Raw genomic sequence first — 21,797 nt, forward strand, 5'->3', positions numbered from 1 at the left:
CAAAAAACAAATATATACCCATTTCAATTATTTATTTTTACCAGTGAAACCAATATAACATCTCCACATTCACAAATATACATTTCTGACATTCAAAAACAAAACAAAAACAAATCAGCGACCAATATAGCCACCTTTCTTTGCAAGGACACTCAAAAGCCTGCCATCCATGGATTCTGTCAGTGTTTTGATCTGTTCACCATCAACATTGCGTGCAGCAGCAACCACAGCCTGTTCAGAGGTGTACTGTTTTCCCTCCTTGTAAATCTCACATTTGATGATGGACCACAGGTTCTCAATGGGGTCCAGATCAGGTGAACAAGGAGGCCATGTCAATAGTTTTTCTTCTTTTATACCTTTTCTTGCCAGCCACGCTGTGGAGTACTTGGACGCGTGTAATGGAGCATTGTCCTGCATGAAAATCATGTTTTTCTTGAAGGATGCAGACTTCTTCCTGTACCACTGCTTGAAGAAGGTGTCTTCCAGAAACTGGCAGTAGGACTGGGAGTTGAGCTTGACTCCATCCTCAACCCGAAAAGGCCCCACAAGCTCATCTTTGATGATACCAGCCCAAACCAGTACTCCACCTCCACCTTGCTGGCGTCTGAGTCGGACTGGAGCTCTCTGCCCTTTACCAATCCAGCCACGGGCCCATCCATCTGGCCCATCAAGACTCACTCTCATTTCATCAGTCCATAAAACCTTAGAAAAATCAGTCTTGAGATATTTCTTGGCCCCGTCTTGACGTTTCAGCTTGTGTGTCTTGTTCAGTGGTGGTCGTCTTTCAGACTTTCTTACCTTGGCCATGTCTCTGAGTATTGCACACCTTGTGCTTTTGGGCACTCCAGTGATGTTGCAGCTCTGAAATATGGCCAAACTGGTGGCAAGTGGCATCTTGGCAGCTGCACGCTTGACTTTTCTCAGTTCATGGGCAGTTATTTTGCGCCTTGGTTTTTCCACACGCTTCTTGCGACCCTGTTGACTATTTTGAATGAAGCGCTTGATTGTTCAATGATCACGCTTCAGAAGCTTTGCAATTTTGAGACTGCTGCATCCCTCTGCAAGTTGTCTCACTATTTTTGACTTTTGTGAGCCTGTCAAGTCCTTCTTTTGACCCGTTTTGCCAAAGGAAAGGACGTTGCCTAATAATTATGCACACCTGATATAGGGTGTTGATGTTATTAGACCACACCCCTTCTCATTACAGAGATGCACATCACCTAATATGCTTAATTGGTAGTAGGCTTTCAAGCCTATACAGCTTGGAGTAAGACAACATGCATGAAGAGGATGATGTGGACAAAATACTCATTTGCCTAATAATTCTGCACTCCCTGTATATTCTCGATGCTCACCTGCTTCCCGGTAGTTTTGCTTTTCATTTTCTTGGGATTGGGACTTGGTAACGGAGTGTGGTCACCCATGGGTCTTGCGATTTCTTGTTGAAGTTCCATCTCTTCTATATCTTCCTCCTCACATGCTTCTTGCATAGCAGCAAGGTTTAAATCGTGATCGGAAAGGCTACCTGCTAGCTTGGGGTTAGCCATTTTTATTGCTCTAAGTTTATCTTTGTGTCCGTCTGAGGGTCTTTCAAAGTAGCTTCCGGGGGGTTTCGATTGCGTTCTACTTCCTTTTGGAGTAACTGTTTGTCAGTAAAGTATTTTTCAGGACATCAAAATCACGTTTCCTAATCAGACCCGCAGATTGTACAACCGCTTATTCCGCCATCTTGGCCCCCCCGACAAATGCGTCCTTCATTTCCCCGAATTTGAAGGATGGGTCGGGTGTGTCCTTCGTGGCTCACCATATCCCAGAATTCATAGCGCGGCCCAGCCAAATTTCAGCTGCCAACAATGGTGGCTGCTACTGAGTTTTAAAATTAGTCTTATTAATCTTTCTGGGTCACAAAATAAACGTTTAACATATCTTCAGGCGAGAAAGTAGCTGTGTAAATTTCAAATATCTGCTTGGTTTATCAAGACATCGCATATTCGGATAGACCCGATTTGTACGGTCCAACTTTGCACATGCGCAGTAAGGATCGGGGAGTCCTGATCCATAACTATCTTTTTATTTTTCGTTTTTGTCTACATTACATTGAAATGTTTCATTATTGGAAACATTTTAAGAGATTTGTCTGTGAAGGTTCTCAGTCATTCAGGTCATCGTAGTCAAAGGAGCTTGCCAAGAACTGTAGAACTGAACTGTGTGTGTGTGTGTGTGTGTGTACACTTTAGTTTTTGACAATATATACAATATAGTACTTAAAGGAACACACTCCACTTTTTTAGAAATAGGCTCATTCTCCATCTCCCTCAGAGTTAAAAGTGCAGCATCTTCTTTGTAGATCCGTAGGTTAACAGGACTTTGGAGCGGGATCTTAAGGGATGGGGCGTGGCCAGGATTTTTGCTCGAGGCGCCATATTAGCAGGCCAAACAAATGCTTGCTGTGTGGTCCGTTGTACATTCACAGACACGCATACACATTTCCACACACATACCATCATATAGAAGAGAGATTTCTGAATAGGGATTTTTTTTGTTAAAGAAACATGAAAGACCTCAACTTAAGGTTAAGTGTATAAACTTGAACTTGAAACATCTTTATGATGCAACCGAAAGAATCATGAATCTGAAAAGCGACATGATTTTTCTGGATTTTATTTTTGTCGACTTATGAAGTTATATATATTGTTTTGTATATTTTTGAAATTTCTTGAGGAGAAGATTGCTGTTTGGCTGATTGGTCCTAACCAATTACTGTATAAAAAGATGAACGATGCGACAGCACTTCCTCCCATTCTGCGAAAATGAAGCCAAAATATCCCGCTTGTGGGCGCTGCCATGTTCCACTTTTGGAGCCAGAGTCTGCTCAGTAGTAACTCGTGGTGGAGCGTCTCTGGACATGACTGCGAACACGCCCCCTTATGCTTTTTACATAGCCCGGCTGCTCCGTCTCTAATTCTGCAGGGTATGATGACTGTTATTTAAAGCTACTAATTAAAGTGTTTATTTAGATTAAAACTTATCATACAAAACATGCACTCAAAAAAGGTGCATCTAAACAAACCTGTTTGAATCAACAGGCCTCTGTACCCTATGTTGCAAACAGTTTTGTTAAACTATATAAAAAACATGAATTTATCTTGCTGGAGAGCACATAATACACACGACAGATTACACATCCAAGCTTTAATCATCATGTCATGCCTGTGGGAGTTACCTGGAAAAAATGCAAAGACTGACTTAACATTAGAGGAAGGCATGTTGTCCAACATCGGTCTAAGGTGTGAGTGAACCAGTTTTTTGGTTGTCACTATGCAGTTTAATAATTCCTACACAAACTAATGGGAACATATCTGATAAAAAATATCATACTGTAAACAATCCTTAGTTTTTAATTTTTGTTATAGGAGGGAACATATGTGGTATTTTAGCATCAGACACTTTCACGGCTGCGCAGCAGTCGTGTGGTGAATTGAGAAAAGGATCCAAAATGCAGGCACTGGCTGGGGTGCGAGTGAATGTTTATTTACAGAGGTGATAAGGTGACAAAAACAGGAGGAGCAGAGTGGGGAGCAAACAAACCTAAACTGGGGAAACCTAAAGAACTCAACTTAAACCAAACACTAGTGATGTGACGTTCTGTATCGAGGCTTCGAAGCTTGTGTCGAGTAATTGAGGGGGCGTTTCCGCGATGCGCGTATCGAGGCTTGCTTCATTTATGGGAAGAGCTGAAAATGATGACGTCCGAAGCCTCGCTGCCCGGCTGTACCACGTGACTGGTTCATGAAGTGGTTCGAACTTTGTCGCGAGATATGACAGCGATATAAACCCCTCAGACTTCATTCAAAATGTAGGTGTTTGATGGAGAGTTGGGGTTAGTGAGAGTTTGGAGACAGTTTGGAGGTTTATGAGAGTGAGGAGAGAAAGTCAGGAGAGAATGGAGCCAGCTAAGAAGAGGAGGATGTCCTCCCCTGTGTGGGAACATTTTGATTTTATTCCTCCCAACAAGGTATGTAAATTTCTACAGAAGATGTATTTTCATAATAATGATGGTGCAATACAATTTATGTTAAGCGGCTTTACTTTTGTACAAGGTGAAGTGTTTGCTATGTGCCAGGGAGCTGGGATATAACAACAACACCTCATCCATGCTTAGGCACTACAGAGCTTTGCATGAGAATAAGGGGAACACCAATTGTGGAGCAAGACCAGGTGAGCCATCAAATGCAATGATAATATAGGATGCAGTAATGTTACTAAATGATATAACGATATTATACAACTGTAATACGTTCCGTGTGTGATATTTATATTTGTGCTTTGTCTTTATTGTCTTTCCTCAGGAGAACAATCTCCAATAGATGAAGACCTGGTTAGCATGGTGATTGAGGAGGAGGGAGGGAGACACAGCTGGGAGAAATTAGGCTAACGAGACAGGGGAGTGGTAAAACTGAACACACTGACATGAAACATGAACTTTCAGAATAAAACAGGACAGAGAACCAGACAGGGCACTGAACTTGACAGGCGGACTCATAAGTAGACACAATAACACCGAGGACAGACAGAGGGAACACAGAAGTGGGAGCAGGCAGGTAAAGAACAGAAACCTAACAAATGGCAAAATCACAGCAGAATACATACTCGGAATGAACAAAAGCATAAGGCAACACAGACTCAGGACCATGACAGACACTTAGTTTTCTGTTTTCTGATGAAGTGGTTCATTTGTGCAGATGATGCCTTAATTTAACGAAAACACAAATCAGACACCAGCTCACAACCTTAAACATGATTATTGTGCTAGCAATTGGGTGTGATCCAGTGATGGATTCATGATTAGCTAACAATGAGGAATGGCAGGGATATTTTTCTTTAGCAAAAGAAACAATAAAACAATGAAAAGACCTCAGGAGACATAAAACTGTTTTACTGGCAAAATATCAAAACTAAAGCCAATAACTTTGCTGATTTTCTCTATCTGTGCAATATTGATTAAGGTTACTGCTCTTTAAGGTAAATATCAAAACTATTACACTGTTTAATCCACACCAATGCATCATATTCTGTAAAATCATATTTTTGTATATGTTGTCCTGTGAGGACATCTGATCTCTGAAAAAACAACTGTTAACAAAGCTGGAAAAACAAACCCACATCTTGATCCTTAAAAAAACATATTAATATGTATCTTAATAACAAAAACAATCACAGCTCAAATAAAAGGCTTCAGCCTACTAATATTAGTTCATAAAATACATTCTCTGCGCCAAAAGTGATGAGTTAAGGTGCCCATGGAGGCAAGGGTGCCACCAGGCATTTGGCCCCGGGGCAGACCCAAGACAGGCTGGAGAGATTATATCTCTCGGCTGGCCTGGGAACGCCTTGGTGTTCATATTTATATTAATATTCTTATTCTTCTATGACAAAAAGTACAAGTGTTCATTTAAGGAAATAAACAGAGCAGTAAGAGATATTTTTCAATTTTTTTTATTTTATTTTTGATTTGCCACCAATTACATGTTTTTATTTGTAATTTTTGTAGTGCTCCATGCTATGTGAACCCCTCACCTGATGTTTTATGTTTATTAGTTTAGTTTAGATTCTAAACTATCAACCCCAACAATCGAATGATCTCCTTTAATAGCAAGCGCTGGGCAACGGTGGAAAGGAAAAACTCCCTTATAAAAAGGGAGAAACCTTTGACAGAACCAGGCTAAGAAAGGGGCAGCCATCTGTCATGACTGGTTGGGGGGTGAGAGGCAGAGGAAAAGAAAAAAGAGAGCACACGTTAGCTATATGTTGCTCACATTGCCTAAAATGAACAACGTATGGTTTTCTGGACTGTGAAAGAAATGTCTCAAGTCAGTTTTCAGTGACGTGACTGAAGACTTTTCTGGATGGCCGTGCGGATGCTTGTCAGAAACAGTTCATTTCCTTTCTTGGAGAAACGAACTCCGTTGTGTAAAAAAATGGAGTTGTCAAAAAACCTGATGTGCGGATGCTCAATAATCACTCCATCGAAGCGGTCGACAGCCTTTCTAATGCTGGCATTCACAGTCTTCCTGTCCTTATTGATTTCGCCTGGATTTCCATATATCCACACTTGACGCTCATTGATGGATGAATATGCAATTGTCATTGAGGGGAACTCTGTGTGCAATTGCATCAATTCCTTCTCAATGACAGAAGAAAGTTCATAAGCAGAAAAGAGTCCCAAATCATTGCCCCCAGCATGGATTACCAGTATGTCAGGTGGGCTCTGTGTGGATAGCTCCTTATAAAAACAAGGAAGGACTCCCCCCCAGCGCATTCCTCGTTTGCCAAACCACTGGACTTTGGTATTAAGTCCGAAATTTTCTCCGAAAATCTCTTTTGCTTCACCCTTGGCTCGTCTAATGTAACTGGACCCAATGATCCACACGTTTGTTTCTCTCTGGTCTTCTGGGCTCTCTTTCTTTTTCGGTGTGTTTTCACAGGTGTTGGTATCGCTCAAGGCCGTATCATTTGTTTTCTGACCTGGGAGTCGGATAGTCCTGGACCAGGGACTTTTTTGGATGCTCTGTGTCACTACTGATTGTTCTGGCCTCTTGTTGTCTTTCAGTGTGTTTTCAGATGTTTTGGTATCACCCAAGGTCATATCGTTCATTGTTTTAACTAGGTGTTGGATATTCTTTGGCGGAAAACTTTTTCGGATGCTCTGTGTCACTGCTGCTTGTTCTGGCCTCTTGTTGTCTTTCAGTGTGTTTTCAGAGGTTTTGGTATCACTCAAGGTCATATTGTCCATTTTCTCAACTAGTTGTTGGATAGTCCTTGACGAAGAACTTTTCTGGATGCTCTGTGTCACTGCTGCTTGTTCTGGCCTCTTGTTGTCTTTCAGTGTGTTTTCAGAGGTTTTGGTATCACTCAAGGTCATATTGTCCATTTTCTCAACTACGTGTTGGATAGTCCTTGACGAAGAACTTTTCTGGATGCTCTGTGTCACTGCTGCTTGTTCTGGCCTCTTGTTGTATTTTGGAGTGTTTTCAGAGGTTATGGTATCACTCGAGGTCGTAACGTCCATTTTCTCAACTAGTTGTTGGAAAGTCCTTGGCGCATAACTTTTCTGGATGCTCTGTGTCACTGCTGCTTGTTCTGGCCTCTTGTTGTATTTTGGAGTGTTTTCAGAGGTTATGGTATCACTCGAGGTCGTAACGTTAATTTTCTCAACTACGTGTCGGATATTCCTTGACAAAGAACTTTTCTGGATGCTCTGTGTCACTGCTGCTTGTTCTGGCCTCTTGTTGTATTTTGGAGTGTTTTCAGAGGTTATGGTATCACTCGAGGTCGTAACGTCCATTTTCTCAACTACGTGTTGGATAGTCCTTGACGAAGAACTTTTCTGGATGCTCTGTGTCACTGCTGCTTGTTCTGGCCTCTTGTTGTATTTTGGAGTGTTTTCAGAGGTTATGGTATCACTCGAGGTCGTAACGTCCATTTTCTCAACTAGTTGTTGGAAAGTCCTTGGCGCATAACTTTTCTGGATGCTCTGTGTCACTGCTGCTTGTTCTGGACTCTTGTTGTCTTTTGGTGTGTTTTGAGAGGTTTTGGTATCACTCAAGTTCATATTGTTCTTTTTCTGAACTTGGAGTTGGATAGTCCTTGAAGAAGAACCTTTTTGGATGCTCGGAGTCACTGCTGTTTCTTTTTTCTCAGTGTCTATTCTCATCCTCTTTCTCTCTGGAGAGTAGCTCTCAGAGTTGTTTTTGCTGCCTTTTGAAATCTGACTGTATCGTCTTTTCAACACAGTTTTTTCTTCACAGATTCGTCTCTTTTTCCTTGGTGGAGAGCAGCTGTCGGGACTTCTGCAATTCTGTGCAGCATAATGCGGGCCTCGCTTCCTCTTGAGTGGAAGCTGGAAATGTGTTTCTTCAGAATTTGGCTCTGGATTTTGGTGGTCCATTGTAGTAAAGCCAGCGTAAGCTTGTTGACTTTTGCCGTGTTTACTCTGAGACATGTTAGAGTGTTGATGAAGTGACTGTGTTAAAGGTTCAACTGTTTTAAAATGTTTCTCAGGTTTACCTTTGAATGCTGCAATCTTGAGTGTTGCAAATAAACTGACTGAAAGTTTGGGATTCTTACCCCTACTTATAGATTCACTACTATGACATCATAATGATGTCATAACAAAATGTAACAGTAACATTCTTTTTTCTTCTTCTTTCTTTTAAATTTGGTGTTATTGTCTATAGGGCTTTGGAACGTGATGTCACGGGAGGGGGCGTGGCCTCCGGGCACCATTCTAGCAGGCCAAACAAAGGTACGGTGGCCCTGAGAGGCCAAACGGACTGCAACTTCAGAAAACACTTGCAAAAAGAAAAATGCTGCAAAAAGAAAAACACTTGCAAAAAGAAAAATGCTGCAAAAAGAAAAACGCTGCAAAAGCACACACAACACAACGGAAATAGGAAAAAAATACAACAGAAATGTTTCTGGGGAGACAATAACCGGACGCACCAGTTGCACGAACCAAAACATGCTAACAAGTGCACTGGGACTGGGAGACACTTCAAAGAAGTGGAGTGGCCAAAGAGTAAACTTTCAAAAGTAAGTTCTGAATAATATGTCACTTATTTATGTGCTAATGTTTAATAATGAGGAACATTAGAACATTACTGTTGGCCACATGCCGGCAAAGTTATGTGACATTAGCGATGTTTGTACTTTCAGCATTTACTTTGTTTTAAAGCCTTTACTTTATACGCCAGATAGTCGACCTTAATCTTACAGAGAATCTGATGATTTTGTGGATAATTAAAGTCAGTCATATATCCACAAACACAACAGGCTGAAAGTCAGTGATGCTGCTCGGTTTGCAGTCCTGAATATTACGGAACAAGCAGGATTCACTGCACTGTTAATGTTTTGCAAGTGTTTTCTGAAGTTGCAGTCCGTTTGGCCTCTCAGGGCCACCGTAGCTTCCCGATGGTTAGGGAAAAATGCAGTGGCATGGCAGGATGCTGTAAACGGACCAAACTTCAGTCAAGAGAACAACTGAGATAATCCATCCACATACAGGTTAGTCATTAATGTGCTGCTGCATTGCCTGGGCTGTAGTTACATGGTAAGGTTTTAAAAACTGAGCTTTAAAATGAATAGTTGTAATAAAAACTGAGAGAGGCCGACAGTGATCACTTACTTTTTGTAAGGGGCTTGTTGAGATTAAATAGAACAAGTTACAAAGCATTAAAACATGTTAAAAACACAACAGCCTTATTAAACGCAGAGTAGTTTGGGCCCAGAAGTAGGATTGATCACGTCATCACTTAAAGACCGGATAGACACATGGTGGAGTTACTTTGTTGTGTTTGTGTGTGTTTTTAAGTAGTTTTAAACTTTGTGATCCACAACAGGTAACAGTAAAAGATGAACATTTTTAAGCATAATGCTGTTACCAAACTACATTAATGGCCCAAAAACAGACCATAGAAAAAACCGTGGCTATGTGAAAAAAAATGATGACAACTAGTCCTAATTCAGGCTAATTGTTTTTTTGTTTTTTTGTTTTGTTTTTTTCCCGACATCCCTCCACACACACAGGCTGTGCTGGCTCACAGAAAGAGTGGGTCATCAACATTATCAGGCAGCTGGTGTTCATAGCAAGCCTCACCAGACAGCTTCAGTCCATATCGGATGTACAGGATGGAGTTAAGGCTCTGCAAGGACATCTGATTTGTAAGTTTGCTTTTTACCACACTCATCTGGGCCAAGAGTAGAGGAAACTGCCTTATCTTCTGCAGCTGGAATTCAAAACAAGTATTTGAACTCGGACACGGCCTGCAGATTAGACTGGGTTTGTTTGGTTTTTCTTTTTCGTGCTTTTCCCACTTTTCTAGCTTGTTGTGCCCTTTTTCTTTCAGGATCTGCAGTTTCCTCCCTGTCCAGTAGAGGCCTCTCTCAGAGAAAGAACAGCTTGGGGATGCAGATGATGACGATTGGAGATCAGACACACCGCCCCCACCTCTCCTTATCCATGCTTAGGTCAGAAGTGGAATGCTCTTTTGCTGTTTGTTAGTTACGGATGGAGTAACACTAACTAAGGAAATACACACAACACAGTGATTGTGAATAAGTCACTCCAAGTGTGAAAAGGTGATAGTCAGAGTGAGACTACACATGAATTATTCAGGAAATGCACACTCAGTGAGAGAATAACTATAATTCAGTGTCACTAGGGGATATAACTTGAAGATGATGTGTCTTCATTTCTGATTCATTTTGAACAGTGATGAATGTGGAAGTAAATGAGCGCGAGCTGATCAAAACGGGCGAGCTGTTTTTACATATTTCTGCAGCCTGGATGCCGTGGGCTTTGTCCACGAGTAAAAGATGACATCGCCCATTTCGGATCTTATATATAGTTATACCTTGGTGTTTTGTAGCATCACCTGACAAACTTTTACTTTCCTGATGTTTAGACTTTCTGATCCCTCCACAGACTCTGCTTTGTCTTTCTACAAAGAGTTGACGACATTAAATACAGATGTTTTAACAGTGCTTGAATGTTTTATTTTGTTTACTCTAGCCTCCAACTCAAACTTTGGTTGCTCCTATGCCCACGTCACTTCCTCCACCAATCAGAATGAGGCCAACTCCTGCTCTGTGTCGTGGCTGTGTGAGCAGGCAGCTCAGCGTTACTACCAGAAATGTGGCCTCCTGCCTCGTCTCTCTCTGCAGAAAGAAGGCGCTCTGCTCTCCCCGCAGGACCAGCTACTGGCCGTCCTGCACACAAATGAAGAGGTGAGGTTGGATTAAAAAAAAAAAAAAAACCCACAGTGACAAGAGGACGGCTATGACTGTGAAACAGCTTGCATGTCAGCCAGTGAGCATACTCCTTTTCTTAGGCAAAGTATGGCCCAAATTCATAAAATAGACTTTCTCATAGACACAGAGGTCTTTTCATTAAATCACTGATAGAAGGAATGGAGGTTCTAGGTCCTTCCACAATGACTTCATCTTTCTTACCCAGATGAGGCGTGCAGGTTTTAGACTGTATGATTCTGGTAAGAAGGCGAAGGGCTGATTATGTTAACAAGCTGCCTGAGAAACTACAATCTGAGAAACTGTAAAGATTAGAACCATTTCTATTACCAGACTGGATGCTGACTTGCTTTTGGAGCCAGCTTCCAGAAGACACTGAAGGAATCACAGTTTTTGGGATTGAATCCTTGGCTTCACTTTCCCGCACCAGTGCAGGATAACTGATGGGTTTGTGTTGTGGGTTCTGGCTGACGTTTGCTCGTGGGGATCTCCCTCCTCTCCCTGAGCGATACAAGAAGGCCTGTCAAAGTCTAGCAGTGGGTGAGCAACACAGAGGAAATGCATTATAAAACGGACACATGTGCATTCTTGTATTCTGTTATGAAGTACCATCTCTTTCTACCTGTAGATGAGAACAAGCGTGTCTCCCGGCTATGTGAGGTTCGGGACCGGGGTTCCTCCGTGTCAGGACTCCAAATGTCTCGGTTTGGCCGCCTCTTCCCTCAGCCCGCTCCTCCGTGCCCTAAAACTTCAGGCCAGCCTCACGGAGCTGCGAATTTCTGGAAACCGTATGTCTGACGACCTTCTCCCTGAGCTGATTGCCACAACGCTCACCATGCCTCGTCTGCAGCTGCTGGACATTTCTGCCAACTGCATTACAGGGGACGGCCTGGAGAAGGCTGTAAATGCTTTAAAGGGACAGAGTGCACCTGCATTCCCGGTAAGGGCCTCAGCTAGCCAATAGTGGCAGCTCCAGGTTTACCATCTAACCTGTATTTAAGTACCTCTGGTCTTAATAACTACCTTAGATCTTAATAACAAGCTAACCTGATTCATATCAATGATATCTGTCAGAGAGAATTGGCTCTCGTGATCATTTGCTTTTTCTGCTCGTTTCCACTCAAAGTGCCTGGAGGAGCTGGACCTCAGTATGAACCCACTGGGGGACGGCGTGTCTGAGTCTCTGTCCTGTCTGCTGTCCTGCTGCCCTGTGCTAGCCAAGCGGTCTCTGCAGGTCTCACTGCTCATTTCCTTCAGCAGCATCGACTGCTGCTAGCCAGCGCGCTCACAGGTGACTCTCTAACAAGCAGCTGACTGAAGCCTTAAGCTTCACTGAACTCCCATCCATAAGCAAAACTGCAACTAACTTTACATCTTCTGAACGTTCAGGCACAGGCCATTTGAAAGCAGTGTGCCTGTCCCTCAATCCCCTGGGCTCCACCGACTTTGAGCTGGTGTTAAAGACTCTGCCCTTCCACTGCCTCACACACGTGGACCTGTCAGCTGTCTGCAGAGGGCCTGCTGATTACCCGGCACTGGAACACCTCGCCAAAGTCCTGTCACAGGTGTGCACGCAAAAATCATGCAATGTCATTTATTGTCGAAAGATATAATTGTGCAATCAGGTTAAGACTTTTGTGTTTTTGCAGGACGAGTGCTCTCTGACCCACCTCAGCCTGGCTGCAAATGGGCTGACAGACAGCAGTGTAGCTACCTTGGCGAGGTGTGTGTGTGTGTGTGAGGGCGTCATTTCTACGGCTCAGTTATTACTCATGTTAGTGGGGCTTTGCCTTTGTTTAAATTGTCACTCTTTACTGGCCTGTTGGACTTTTTCTTATTATTTCACAGGTGCCTCTCGTCGTGTCCCACACTGGTGAGTCTGAATCTGTCAGGAAATCCGTCTGTTACATCAGTGGGACTTCACAACATCCTGGCGTCTGTCAGAGAGGCCCGTCGACCACTGACACTTCTAAACCTCGAAGGTATGTCTGAACTTGGAGATACTCCATGGAGTTCCTTTTTTTTTCTAAAGCTATTCTTAGATTCACCGTTTCACACTAATTCACAATTTGGATTTCTTTGATGTTTTTATCACCTGTGCAAAGTTGTACTTGGCAACAGTTTCTTTCTTGCTATCAGTGCGTTTCCTTTTGACGCATTTCTAAGTTTGAACATTTAGTATGTATGCACAGAGGTGTTACATGATGATTACACACACAGACATTACAATATAGAAGTGTGGTTTAAAGATTAAAAAAAAAGATTAGCTGTGAATTAATTTTCCATTTTATGGAGCAGAAAACATTGCTGAATGCTAGCTAACAGGCTACATTTGGATGTCAAATATTTATAGGGGGGAAAATGGAAATTATGGATATGAAATAAAATGATTCTTTGTTGCTTAACCTGCAGGTTGTCAGGTCTCTGGCCCCTGGGAGAGTCAAGACCTGGACAGTTTGTCAGAGCTGGTCCAGGATATCCGTCTTTGCTCTCAGACCCTCAACAAGCTGGACCGACAGACCTTGAAGCAGAGCTGGGACAGGACTCAGTCACACGGACACTTTCTCGACCGAAACTCCAAGTGCCTCCTCTCTGCCACCTCTACTTGAGGGTGGCAGGTGTGTTCATAATAAATAATTAATAATGAATTATTAATTTCCTAATAATTCATAATAAAAGTGGTCATTTTTATAAACATTTTGTTTAATGAGGCTACACCAAAAAGAAACAAGATAAAAACAAAATAAAGTGACATGGCGTCCACCGACAGTCTGTGGATAGCTTGTGTTTTATGCATTTTTGTCTGCCTTATTTATACATGTAAAGCTCTGTATCTGTATAAAGAGTTTGTGTTAGTGTGTGAGAGGTTTTGTGTCACAATGGTCCTGTTTTGTAGGATTTGATTTAAAAAAACAAACATAATTAAAGTAACCAACGATGCTATACGTTGACATCGTTCTTTCACTGTAAGACAAAGCAGGCTATGGTGAATAATCACAGCGATTTTCAGCTCTGAAGAAATCTATCTAGGAGCTATGACAGTGTAAAGACACCCTGCAATTTTAAATGTGTGGCGACATTTGAATGAGGCGCGTACCAGTAGAGGGAGCCAACGCACCACGAATGGTACACAGCCACAGATGCGCTTTGTGCAATGTATTTGTGACATGCAGGAGTGTCCGCAAAGAAATGTGGATAAGTTGTAAATCAAAAGCTAAAGAGCTCATTCTTGCACTGTTTTGATCAGAACACACGTGGGAATGTTCAAGTGTTGAGAATTTGTAATTATAAAGTGAATTAGGGAACGATATTAGATACTGCCACTGGCTAGATTTCAACCTGGGTCTCTCGCTCCCAAAGCGCGTTCTCTACGCCGCGGCCTGCCCTATAATATATTTCAAGCGTTTACCACAACTGAGAGGTGAAAACTGCCGTTTCTTCGTCTTACAAAATGTTCTGTAACTCCAAAAGTACACGGACTGTCGACATCATTCTTTCACTGTAACAATCAGCAGGCTTTAATAAAAAAGGAAAAAAAAATCAAGGCGGTTTTCAGGTCTCTAAAGAAAAATACATCTAGGAGATATGAGGAGTTGAAAACGCCTCTGTTACAGAATTTCAGCTGTCATTTTCACTCAAGTCTCCATAGACTTTGAATGTGGACATTTTTTAACTGTGTTGCTTCGAGGCCATTTGCGAGAAAACGGCAACTCCTACAATAATGACAGTGCCATTTTGTTAAAGGCAAGAAAAATACCTACATTTTGATGTATAATTTGTGTTAATGAAGGCAAAATTGAGCGTTTGTTCGGACATGAAGAAGAGATTGAGAAAGCGACAATGCATGGTGTGTTTGGCGTCCATAGCAACCATAACAACCAATATTGATTGATGGAAGAGATTTTGAGACAGGGGTAAAAAAAAAAAAAAAAAGGCAGAGAGAGCCCATTCTGTAGGCTCGCCTGTAGGCTTCTAGCAAGCGTAGCAAGTGAATTTCAGAGCCAGGGATTTTTTTTTTTTTTTTTTTTTGTGTCCCCAGCATATGGTCCGCATGGGATTCGAACCACTGCCCTCTGTCCTCAATCTCTGCCATGGGGCCTGTCACGTTCCCATGAGCCACTCGGCGGCCCGGAATGACAGGGCAAAAGTGCTATATTTAAAGTGCACACCTGCGCAGCCGCACCCCAATTTTCGGCTCTTTTTCATTAGCTGGACACCAGGCCTTATCTAGTCAGCCGTTCCAACCACATCCCTGCCAATGTGTGCCTACGTCAAGCCGCATACAAGTGTAACGCTCACAATTTTCTGCTATCACTCTAAGGCAACTTAAGTGTTAGTGACGTCACACCTATGCGCCACTGCCCTCTGTGGAGAATGGGAGAAATGTGCTTGCACCTCAACCTATGGACTCAGACGGACATTCAATCATCATCTTCCTCACTCAAGGTAACCTTATGGCTTGTAGGAACACTGCACGTGTATGATAAGACTGTAGCCGTTCAACCGGCCCTCGTAAGGTTGCTGAAGACAGTGAACACCGTGGAATTCTCAGTATCACTGTGGCCCTGGGTTTTTCCACTGTCCTGCTAAGTGCTTATGTAATTGTAACCAACATAGGAGAGAGACGTAACATCGTGGAAGAGACATAAAGTGAGTAAAAACGATCTAAATGCATTTAGAATATATTTAGAACTACAAATTACACTTTTCTTAGCAATTATTGTTTTTTATGTCAAGCTTCAAGCTAGCTTCTTTATTGGGGCTTGGGACCAGCAAAAGTGACCCGAAATTTGGTCTTTAAGTCTGGTCATTAGCGTGTCTGGACCCAAACTACACTGCAGGTCCCAAAGTCAAATGATCACTGAGAGTTAAAAATCTGTCTGAAGTTAGAAGTTAGCAGAGAGTTAGCTCACTAGTTTCCGTCTAAATATAATATACCAGGTTCTGACTGAGGGATTTCTAAAACAAATTAAAAGGCACAGCTCTGCTATCACTTCTGACATACATGAAGACAGGAAAGTAAGCAGCAGTGATGTTTGTAGGGTTACTGAAGTTTGGCTAGCTGGTATATAGTGATGTGCTATGTGACTAGCGAAACAGCTATGTTAGCATAACATTAACACAGTGATGAAGGGGAACTTTTTTCCACTGGATAAGAATTAAGGTGAGGGTTCCCGATGGTTAGGGACAAATGCAGTGGCATGGCAGGATGCTGTAAACGGACCAAACTTCAGTCAAGAGAACAACTGAGATAATCCATCCACATACAGGTTAGTCATTAATGTGCTGCTGCATTGCCTGGGCTGTAGTTACATGGTAAGGTTTTAAAAACTGAGCTTTAAAATGAATAGTTGTAATAAAAACTGAGAGAGGCCGACAGTGATCACTTACTTTTTGTAAGGGGCTTGTTGAGATTAAATAGAACAAGTTACAAAGCATTAAAACATGTTAAAAACACAACAGCCTTATTAAACGCAGAGTAGTTTGGGCCCAGAAGTAGGATTGATCACGTCATCACTTAAAGACCGGATAGACACATGGTGGAGTTACTTTGTTGTGTTTGTGTGTGTTTTTAAGTAGTTTTAAACTTTGTGATCCACAACAGGTAACAGTAAAAGATGAACATTTTTAAGCATAATGCTGTTACCAAACTACATTAATGGCCCAAAAACAGACCATAGAAAAAACCGTGGCTATGTGAAAAAAAATGATGACAACTAGTCCTAATTCAGGCTAATTGTTTTTTTGTTTTGTTTTTTTCCGACATCCCTCCACACACACAGGCTGTGCTGGCTCACAGAAAGAGTGGGTCATCAACATTATCAGGCAACTGGTGTTCATAGCAAGCCTCACCAGACAGCTTCAGTCCATATCGGATGTACAGGATGGAGTTAAGGCTCTGCAAGGACATCTGATTTGTAAGTTTGCTTTTTACCACACTCATCTGGGCCAAGAGTAGAGGAAACTGCCTTATCTTCTGCAGCTGGAATTCAAAACAAGTATTTGAACTCGGACACGGCCTGCAGATTAGACTGGGTTTGTTTGGTTTTTCTTTTTTGTGCTTTTCCCACTTTTCTAGCTTGTTGTGCCCTTTTTCTTTCAGGATCTGCAGTTTCCTCCCTGTCCAGTAGAGGCCTCTCTCAGAGAAAGAACAGCTTGGGGATGCAGATGATGACGATTGGAGATCAGACACACCGCCCCTACCTCTCCTTATCCATGCTTAGGTCAGAAGTGGAATGCTCTTTTGCTGTTTGTTAGTTACGGATGGAGTAACACTAACTAAGGAAATACACACAACACAGTGATTGTGAATAAGTCACTCCAAGTGTGAAAAGGTGATAGTCAGAGTGAGACTACACATGAATTATTCAGGAAATGCACACTCAGTGAGAGAATAACTATAATTCAGTGTCACTAGGGGATATAACTTGAAGATGATGTGTCTTCATTTCTGATTCATTTTGAACAGTGATGAATGTGGAAGTAAATGAGCGCGAGCTGATCAAAACGGGCGAGCTGTTTTTACATATTTCTGCAGCCTGGATGCCGTGGGCTTTGTCCACGAGTAAAAGATGACATCGCCCATTTCGGATCTTATATATAGTTATACCTTGGTGTTTTGTAGCATCACCTGACAAACTTTTACTTTCCTGATGTTTAGACTTTCTGATCCCTCCACAGACTCTGCTTTGTCTTTCTACAAAGAGTTGACGACATTAAATACAGATGTTTTAACAGTGCTTGAATGTTTTATTTTGTTTACTCTAGCCTCCAACTCAAACTTTGGTTGCTCCTATGCCCACGTCACTTCCTCCACCAATCAGAATGAGGGTCCGGGTTCAGGAAGACGTCTTCCTGATCCCAGTTCCACAAAGGTCGGTGAAAAGTTTTAAGTTTGAGCAGTACATAAAAATAAATCCCAATCTGATTGGTATAGTGTTTTTTTGTTGTTGTTGTTGTTTTGTTTTTAATTTCTGTTTAATCGCCGGTCATTGCTCTGCATCCCAGTGAGGCCAACTCCTGCTCTGTGTCGTGGCTGTGTGAGCAGGCAGCTCAGCGTTACTACCAGAAATGTGGCCTCCTGCCTCGTCTCTCTCTGCAGAAAGAAGGCGCTCTGCTCTCCCCGCAGGACCAGCTACTGGCCGTCCTGCACACAAATGAAGAGGTGAGGTGACACTGAGGAGAGCCAGAAGTGACCATACTTGGACCACAGACAATTTAAAAGATGCTGAAGACTACCATGATTGGTTGATGAAGTCTGATCACGAGTGTTTAAGACAAATGTTGTCACCGTTGCTATCTTGGATTTAAAAAAAAAAAACAACCCACAGTGACAAGAGGACGGCTATGACTGTGAAACAGCTTGCATGTCAGCCAGTGAGCATACTCCTTTTCTTAGGCAAAGTATGGCCCAAATTCATAAAATAGACTTTCTCATAGACACAGAGGTCTTTTCATTAAATCACTGATAGAAGGAATGGAGGTTCTAGGTCCTTCCACAATGACTTCATCTTTCTTACCCAGATGAGGCGTGCAGGTTTTAGACTGTATGATTCTGGTAAGAAGGTGAAGGGCTGGTTATGTTAACAAGCTGCCTGAGAAACTACAATCTGAGAAACTGTAAAGATTAGAACCATTTCTATTACCAGACTGGATGCTGACAGCACTTCCTCCCATTCTGCGAAAATGAAGCCAAAATATCCCGCTTGTGGGCGCTGCCATGTTCCACTTTTGGAGCCAGAGTCTGCTCAGTAGTAACTCGTGGTGTAGCGTCTCTGGACATGACTGCGAACACGCCCCCTTATTGATTGATTGATTGATTGATTGGTAATTTATTTCAACATGTGAACAATATACAAGTACATTTAGAAAAGAAATGAGAGAAAAAAAATATACTATACAAATTACATACAAAAAAACATTCTGATTAATTTACATGTTGAAAGGGAGTGGGAAGAAGTATACACTTATTTAATCCCACCCCTGTCCCATAAATTATCAGTGAATATTTAGTCAGCTTCCTTACTGATATAATTTGTAATAAAAATAGTGAACAGATTTCTGATATACTATATACTATAATATCACATCATGAATTTTTTGTTTGTTTGTTTTTAAATAGAGACATTCACTTAATTTAAATATTTTCCTTTTCTTTATAGATCGAGAAGATCATATTTTTATAACTCTTTTTGAACAGTTTTATGTTTGGACATTGCTTTAATTCCATATTCAGTTTGTTCCATAGTTTCACTCCTTGAACAGAAACACAAAAGCCTTTTCTTGTAGTACGTACCTTCATTGTTTTGAAGTTACAAAAACCTCTTAAATTATAAGTTCCTTCTTTCAAAAAAAACATACTCTGAATATTACCTGGCAGTTCTTTATTTTTTGCTTTGAATAGAATTTGTGCTGTTTGGAATTTCACTATATCGTCAATTTTCAATATTTCAGACTGCAAAAATAGTGAGTTTGTATGTTCCCTATAACCTGCATTGTGGATGATTCGAATTGCTTTCTTTTGAAGAGTAAAAAGTGAATGTAATGTGGTTTTATAGTTATTGCCCCAGACCTCTGCACAATAGCTTAAGTATGGTGAAACCAGTGAACAGTAGAGAATATGAAGTGATGTTCTGTCGAATACCTGTTTTGCCTTGTTTAGTACTGCAATGCTTCGTGATACTTTGGAATGAATATATCTTACGTGAGCTCTCCAGTTAAGTTTTTCATCTATTATTACCCCCAGAAATTTATTTTCACTGACTCTTTCAATATCAACACCATTTATTTGAATCTTTGCATTTGTATTTAAACTACTATTTCCAAATAACATAAGTTTAGATTTATTCAAATTTAATGATAATTTGTTTTTATCAAGCCAGAACTTCACTTTACTTATTTCATTAGTCATATCCTCCAATAAATTCTGCAGATCATCACCAGAGCAAAAAATGTTTGTATCGTCAGCAAAGAGAACCATTTTTAATACTTTGGACACTTTACAGATGTCGTTAATGTACAAGTTGAAGAATTTTGGACCCAAAACTGACCCTTGGGGTACACCACAAGCAATGTCCATACATAAGGAGCAACCACCATTTATTTTCACAAACTGCTTTCTGTCACTTAAATAACTCCGGACCCAATCTAAAACTACCCCTCTGACACCATAACGTTCCAGTTTTCTTATTAATATATCATGATCTATAGTGTCAAATGCCTTTGTCAAGTCTATGAATAACCCAGCCACATATTGCTTTTTGTCTATGGAATTTGTGATGTATTCTATTGAATCTAATAGTGCCGATGATGTTGATCTGCTTGATCTGAATCCGTACTGACTCTCAGTGAGTAGTTTATGTTTATCTATAAATTTTTCCAGTCTGTTTTTAAACAGTTTTTCAAGAACTTTTGAGAATTGAGGTAGTAAAGAGACAGGCCTGTAGTTTGTGAAATGGTGTTTGTTTCCAGATTTGTATAGAGGTATAACTTTTGCTATTTTCATTCTGTCTGGAAATCGACCAGTTTGAAATGATAAATTACAGATGTATGTAAATGGTTTTATAATAGCCTCAATGACTCTTTTAACCACTATCATATCAATATCATTACAATCCAAAGATTTGTGATTTTTACATTTTTTGACAATTTCAAGAACTTCATTTTCATCAACAGCTGTGAGAAACATAGAATATGGATTTCTGTCAATCAGTGTAACGGGTTTTTCCTGTGCTTTCCCAGGATGAGTGATTGTTCTTGCTAAATTTGGTCCAGCAGTTACAAAGAATTCATTGAGACTATTTGCCACAACATCCATATTGTATTCTTCATGGTCATTACAAATGAAATACTTGGGATAGTTCTTTTGTCCAGTCCCACATTTTATAACACTGTTCAGGATTTCCCATAATCTTTTATTATTATTTCTATTTATATCTAATTGCTTCTTATAGTATTCCTTTTTACTAAATCTAAGTATATTAGTTAACCTATTTTTATATCTTTTGTATCTGATTTCAGCATCTTTAGTTCTCGTTCTTAAGAACTCTCTGTATAGAGCATTTTTCTTTATACATGCATTTTGCAGACCTTTTGTTATCCATGGACAGTCCATATATTTCTGTTTCCTACTATATTGCTTTATTGGACAGTTGGTATTGTACAGTAATGTAAATATTCTAAGGAATTTATTATAAGCACTATTAACGTCCTGTTCCTGATATACTTCACCCCAGTTTTCCTTCAATAAATCTTTTTTAAATGCATTCATTCTTTCTTCTGTTCTTACTCGTCTGTACTCTTTTTTACTGTCCATTTTATTGATCTTGTAATTCCTATCATAGATTGTAAAAATTGGAAGATGGTCACTTATGTCGTTAATCAGGAGTCCACTTACAGTCTTATTTTCAATGTCATTTGCAAAAATGTTGTCTATGAGAGTTGCACAATGTGATGTAATCCTGGTAGGTCTAGTAATTTTAGGGAATAGATTCATACAGTGCATTGTATTTATAAATTCCTCAGTGGTTTTATGTTTATTTGGGTTTAGCAAATCAATATTGAAGTCTCCACAAATGAAAACTTTTTTGCGAGCTATTTCAATAAATGTTTCTTCTATCCAGTCTTTAAATGTCTCAATACTACTACCTGGAGCTCTGTATATACAGCTAATGATTACATTTTTACTTTTTTCTTTACAAATTTCAACTGTAATACATTCTAGTACATTATCAATCACCATCGTCATCTTTTCCACCACATTAAATTTCAAGGATTTGTCCACATACTCCTCCTCCTTTGTTTCGCCTAGTTATAAATGTGAATTCATAACCCTCCAGTTCAAAGTCTGTTCCTTTTTCCATATTGATCCAAGTTTCTGATAAGGCAATGACACTAAATGGATGTGAAAACTGGTTAAGATATTCTTTGATATGACTAAAATTAGCATAGAGACTTCTACAGTTAAAGTGGATAATTGATAATTTATTCTC

At 40.7% G+C, this 21,797-nt stretch overlaps 2 long non-coding RNA genes across 2 annotated transcripts; both read left to right on the top strand.

Moving 5' to 3' along the window:
- The first annotated feature begins 3,589 nt into the window (after window positions 1–3,589).
- LOC309697895 lies at window positions 3,590–9,161 on the top strand. The gene is made up of 5 exons (XR_014273954.1): window positions 3,590–4,015; window positions 4,101–4,218; window positions 7,809–7,963; window positions 8,238–8,592; window positions 8,918–9,161. It is a non-coding gene; the product is annotated as an uncharacterized lncRNA (long non-coding RNA).
- Window positions 9,162–12,542: 3,381 nt separating this feature from the next.
- On the top strand, window positions 12,543–13,749 carry LOC309697324. The gene is made up of 2 exons (XR_014273792.1): window positions 12,543–12,788; window positions 13,219–13,749. It is a non-coding gene; the product is annotated as an uncharacterized lncRNA (long non-coding RNA).
- Window positions 13,750–21,797: the final 8,048 nt, after the last annotated feature.

The sequence above is a fragment of the Aulonocara stuartgranti genome, assembly GCF_965226115.1.
Source record: "Aulonocara stuartgranti genome assembly, chromosome: 20".
Taxonomy (NCBI): Eukaryota; Metazoa; Chordata; class Actinopteri; order Cichliformes; family Cichlidae; genus Aulonocara; species Aulonocara stuartgranti.